This window comes from Hyaena hyaena, unplaced genomic scaffold (genome assembly GCF_003009895.1).
Source record: "Hyaena hyaena isolate Hyena2069 unplaced genomic scaffold, ASM300989v1 scaffold_97, whole genome shotgun sequence".
Classification (NCBI taxonomy): Eukaryota; Metazoa; Chordata; class Mammalia; order Carnivora; family Hyaenidae; genus Hyaena; species Hyaena hyaena.
The window spans coordinates 983,887-989,919 of record NW_024080728.1 but is presented as its reverse complement, the minus strand read 5'-3'; positions in this window follow the sequence as shown (position 1 = coordinate 989,919).

Genomic DNA, 6,033 nt, shown 5'->3' with positions numbered 1-6,033 from the left:
CGGATGCCGCGCATGCGCCGCGGCCGCCTCCACTATGGCTACACCGTAAGAGGCTACGCTGGTTCATATGCATCTGCCTTTTTTTTTTTCCCCTCAGATGTTCTGATCACTTTATGGTCCCACTAGCTGAGATGCAATTGAGAATGCCTAAGACGCATTAGTGACCTATAATCTAGATCCTGTAGCCATTTACTGCTGACCCCTGGCCCCACTGATTTCCGTCTACGAAGTTGCTCTTACCTATGCCTTTTGCTGGTCATATAATGTGCAGAACTGTTATGGTAAAGGGTAATAACTCGGCTGTCATGCTTCATGTGTTCGGGTTCTGGCTTAGCAGCTGACCAGCTTAGGCAGCTATGTCTCTTAGTTTCTTTCATTTTCTTTTAATGGAGGGAATACTCAATGCCCTTTATTAATAGCTTGTTGAGAGAATGTAATTAGGCACGTCACACAAGTTGCCTGGCACCATAGCAATCAGTAAGTGTGAGGTGTTATTAGTTAACTTTTTTCCTTATGTTTATTTTCAAAAAGCGTGAGTGAGGGAGTGGCAGAGAGTGGGGGAACAGAGAAGCTGAAGCAGGCTCTGCTGACAGCAGAAAGCCCCATGCAGGGCTCAAACTTACCAACGGTGAGACCATGACCTGAGCTGAAATCAAGAGTCCCACGCCCAACTGACTGAGCTACCCAGGTGCCCCAGTTAACTTTTTTTTTTTTTTTAGGTTTATTTATTTTGAGACAGAGAGAAAGAATCCCAAGCAGGCTCCACACTGTCACCACAGAGCCAGAAGCAGCCCGAACTCACGAAAGCGAGATCATGACCTGGCCAAAATCAAGAGTCACCCAGGCGCCCCTACTTGGAGAGTTTTTAAAAATTTACTTGGCTTCACTTAATCCTTTCAATAATAGTTATTCATTTTATATATAATGAAGATATATAAATATATATATATTATTTTTTCTGAGCACTGCTATGTGCTAAGCTGTGTTCCTGGTTCTGGGAATACATAGTGAACAAAAGTTCCTGCTCTCTTGTTGACAGTAAATAACAACAGTTATTCTGAAGGAGGGAGTGGTTCATTCATTGAAAAAAATTGCACTTTGGGGCACCTGGTTGGCTCAGTCAGTTGAGTATCCAGCATTGGCACCGGTTGGCTCAGTCAGTTGAGTATCCAGCATTGGCACCGGTCATGATCTGGAAGGTCCTGAGTTTGAGCCCGCATTGAGTTCTGTGCTGACGGTGTGGAGCCTGGAGCCTGCTTCAGATTCTGTCTCCCTCTCTCTCTGCCCCTCCCCTGCTCGTGCTCTGTCTCTCTCTCTCTCTCTTAAAAACAAATGTATTTATAAAAGAAAAAATTGCACTTCTAGTCTGTGCTGGAAGCTGTATTAAGCGTCGAGTGTGCTTTAATAAACAGGAAGATTTTACCTGTCCTCAGGAGTTGAGGTCAATCAACAGTATCAGTATTGCCTGAGAACCTGCTGGAAACACAAATATCAGACTCACCATAGACATACTGAATCAAATTTTGGAGTGAGACCCAGCAAGCCATGGTTTAATAGGCCCTCCAGATGATTCCATAGCATGCTAAAGATTGAAACCTGCTAGTCTAGATTAGTCATTTGCCAAATTCCATTAACATGTGTTGAGCACCTGTCTTAGGCCCTGTCCTCCACAAAGCTTATTCACAAATTTTATCCCCTCACCTCAATTCTCATATCAACATAGGAAAGTAAGAATCTTCTGTCTTGCTTACGGTTGCACTCATAGGGGCACCAGGGTGTCTCAGTCGGTTAAGTGTCTGACTCTTGATTTTGGCTCAGGTCATGATCTCACGATTTGTGAGTTCAAGCCCCACATGGATCTCTGTGCTGACAGTGCAGAGCCTACTTGGGATTCTCTTCCTCTCTGACCCTCCCCTGTTCATGCTCACACTCTCTCTTTCTTTCTTTCTCTTTCTCTCTCTCAAAATAAGTAAACTTAAAAAAAAAGTTGCACTCTTAGTACATGGTAAGGCCTAAATCCATAGTTTCTTGAGGATAGAGGCTGATGCATTGCATTATACTGGTTTCTATATCACCACTCTTATTTCTCAATTAGCTGCACATTAGAATCATCTGTGGTGCTTTTTAAACTACCGATACGAGGTGTCAAAGTAATAAAATCAGAATCCCTACCACTGAGGCCTGGGAATTACTATATATAGACAAGAAAGAGAGAGAGGAAGGAAGGAAAGTAGGTCATTTCATTACACAATCATCTAATCTTATTCACTGTCTTATTCTAGGGAACCAGTAGCTTTAAGTTTTTTCCAGGTGAGGGGTACCTGGCTACCTCAGTTGGTAGAGCATGCAACTCTTGATCTTGGGATTGTAAATTCAAGCCCCACATTGGGTGTAGAGATTATATAAACATAAAATCTTTTAAAAAATTTTTTTCCAGATGATTTTAAGGTGCACTCAAAGTTAACTGAAAGCCACTGGTATAGTACAATGGCTGGCATGTATCTAGCATTCAATAAATGTTTGAATAGTGAGTTAAAGTATATTTAGATACTTTTTTTACTGATGAGGTTAAGTATCTGCCCGAGGTCACACAGCTAATAAATAGTAAAGCAAGATTCTAAGTCCATTTTAAACACTAAATCCCAGTGTTTCCTATGACTACATCATACACCATGTATCACACAGGCAAACAGCATTTAGCACATGAGTAGAAAAGCCATTCCAGGAAATTCTGTAGCCTTTGATAACTATACTTACAACACCATAATATTATGATTTACAACAAAAAGAGCTCATAGAGTACATTTATATGATGGAAAGCTAAAAATAAGTATAGAGATTTTATTATTAATGTGGGTTGGCATGTTTATGCACACCTATCTGTATCCATCCTTCCATGACCACCTGTGCACTGTAAGAAGTTATTTAATTTAGCCAACATTTATTGAGCATCCTTCACATCAGGCATTGCTCTCTGGACTGTTAATGGGATGTTGCACATAGTTCTTTCAAATTTTTGACAGTCTACAAGGAAGACAGGCATATAAACAAACATACAATATTGGCTGAGAAATTCAATAAAAATATGAACAAGATACATATGTTGCCAAAGGAAGGATTAATTCTATATGAAGGAAGTTGGGAGATGAGCAGGAAAGGCTTTGTGGAAGAGGCAGCAATTCAACTGGGAAGGACTATTAGAATTCTTCTATGTTGCCCAGCACTATGCATTAAGAATCATCTGTGGTGGTTTTAAATGGCAATACCCTACAGGGGCACTTGGGTGGCTCAGTCAGTTGAGCATCCAACTTCAGCTCAGGTCATGATTGCAACAGTTTGTGAGTTGGAGTCCTGCATTGGCTCTCTGCTCTCAGTGCAGAGCCCACTTAGTATCCTCTGTGCCTCTCTCTCTGCCCCACCCCCAGTCACACTCTCTCAAAAACAAATAAATATTAAAAGTAAAATAAAAATTAAAATGGCAATACTAGATCCAACAACATGGATGGATCTAGAGGGTACAACACTAAATTTAATAAGTCAATCGGAGAAAGACAAATACCATAGGACTTCACTAATATGTGGAAGATATGGGCATCTGGGTGGCCCAGTTGGTTCAGTGTCTCACTCTTGATTTCAGCTCAGGTCACACTCTCACAGTTTATGAGACTGAGCCACACATTGGACTCTTCACTGATAGCACAGAGCCTGCTTGGGATTCTCTTTCCCCTACCCCTCTCTCTGCTCCTCCCCTGCTCTCTCCTTCAGTGTAGCATACGTGTAGCCTCAGACATCTAAGGGCATCACAGGCCTGTTACTGCTCAATCTCGGGTGGCTGAATGCCATTTGTCCCTCTAAAAAGACTTTCCCTTTCAAAATAAATAAAAACTTTTTTAAAAAAGAAGCAAAACAAATGAACAGGAAAAAAAAAAAAAAGAGAGAGAGAGTCAAACAAAAAACCAGACTCTTAAATATAGAGAACAAACTGATAGTTACCAGAAGGGAGGTGAGTGGAGGAGTAGATGAAATAGATGACATGGTGAGCACTGAGTAATGTATAGAATTGTTGAATCACTATACTGTATACCTGAAATTATTATAACACTGTATGTTAACTATACTCGAATTAAAATTAACTAAAAAAAAATTTAAAAATTTTTAAAGAAAAAAATGCATAGAATTTATACAAAGAAACTTTAAAACACTTCTGTGGAATATAAGATCAAAACAAATGTAAAGGCATCTCATCCATTCATTCATTCATTCAATAAAACTGAGCACTTACTATATGCCAGGTATTGTTACGGGTTTTGGAGATACAAAACTGAACAAAACAGAGAAATCCTTGCCAGTTAGGAGCTAATATTCTAGTGGGTAGCAAAACCTAACATCAAAAATATGTCAATTCTCCCTATATTAATCTATATAAAGTTCACAATACCAATAAAAATGCCAATAAGATTTTTTCAAGCCCAAGAGATATTTAATATTATTGCAAAAATGGAACATGTGTTCCCAGGGCCACCTGAGTGCTTCAGTCAGGTGGGCAGCTGACTTCAGCTTGGGTTGTGATATTGTGCTTTGTGGATTCTATCCCTGTTTCAGGCTCTGTGCTGACAGCTCAGTGCCTGGAGCCTGCTTTGGATTCTGTATCTCCCTCTCTCTCTGTCCCTCCCCTGCTCACATTCTGTCTCTCTGTCTTTCTCTCTCTCTCAAAAATAAATATTAAAAAAATTTTTTTGATTGTGTTCCCAAAGTATACCTGTTTAACATTGCTATGAAAGAATAGAGAGCCTGCCCATGATGCCAACCTGAGTGAGGTATTGAAGTTATGACTCAATATTACGTTACCGATCGTTTCTCCCCAAGAGGGATTATAAAAAGAACGAGATACCCCGGAAGCATGAGCCTGGAGTAGGAAGGCTGGCAAAGCTTCTGGGTCTGCCTCCCAGACATTAGTCAGAGTCTGGATCTGCTTGGCTACACCAAAGGAAAAAAAGAAGAAAGAGAGTGAAGGAGAGAGGGAAGAAAAGAAAGGAAAAGCATAGACACAGGGCATTCAGAACCCTATGTTAGCGCTAACATAACTAATATTTTAGTGTTTTGTAATACTGGTTTGCATAAAATAAAGGTATGGCATAAGCATTGTATTTTGTTCTGTAAAACTCTTGCTCTCTAAACATTCTTGCTTGATTGTTTACTTAAAAGGTATATTTAGGCTTACACTAGAAAAGGGAGTTATTTCTAATTTTGACAAATCCCTAAAATTCAGGGGCTAAATGAACAGGGAATCACAAAATGGACAATTGCAATGGTTGCTGAAAGTGGGGGAAAAAAGAAAATGACAATACTAGGTACCAGACCAATAAAATAAAATCTGAATTCCTAAAGCTGAGGCCTATGAATTATATATATATACATATATATATGTATATATATATACACACACACATTAATAATTTCATTATACAATCATCTAATCCTATATGCTGCCTGTTATCTTAGGAAAACAGTGGGTTTTATTTTTTATTTATTTTTGAGAGTCAGAGAGAGACAGCATGAGCAGGGGAGGGTCAGAGAGAGAGAGATACAGAATCCAAAGACAGGCTCCAGGCTCTGAGCTAGCTGTCAGCACAGAGCCTGACATGGGACTCAAACCCACGAACTGTGAGATCATGACCTGAGCCGAAGTTGGACATTTAACTGACTGAGCCACCCGGGCACCCCAGGAAAACAGTAGTTTTAAAAAATACATTGCACTCAGCACTGCAGTGGGATATGGATCTCCATTTTGATTAATAGGTAAATTCATACAGCAAGGGGGCACTCTTCTGGGGAGCTTGTGAAATTGTGGGACAAGCCCAGCCATTTCTCGCCATGGAATTGAAGCCCATGCTGCTGCTGCTGCTTAGAAATGAGCTTTGGAGGAAAGCAGCTGGGATTAGTCTGTGATCCTATTAGGGAAGGCACATTCACTGAAAGTATATATATTAGTAGGAGCTAGTATTCTGAGTCCTGAGTAAAAGGCTCATGCAG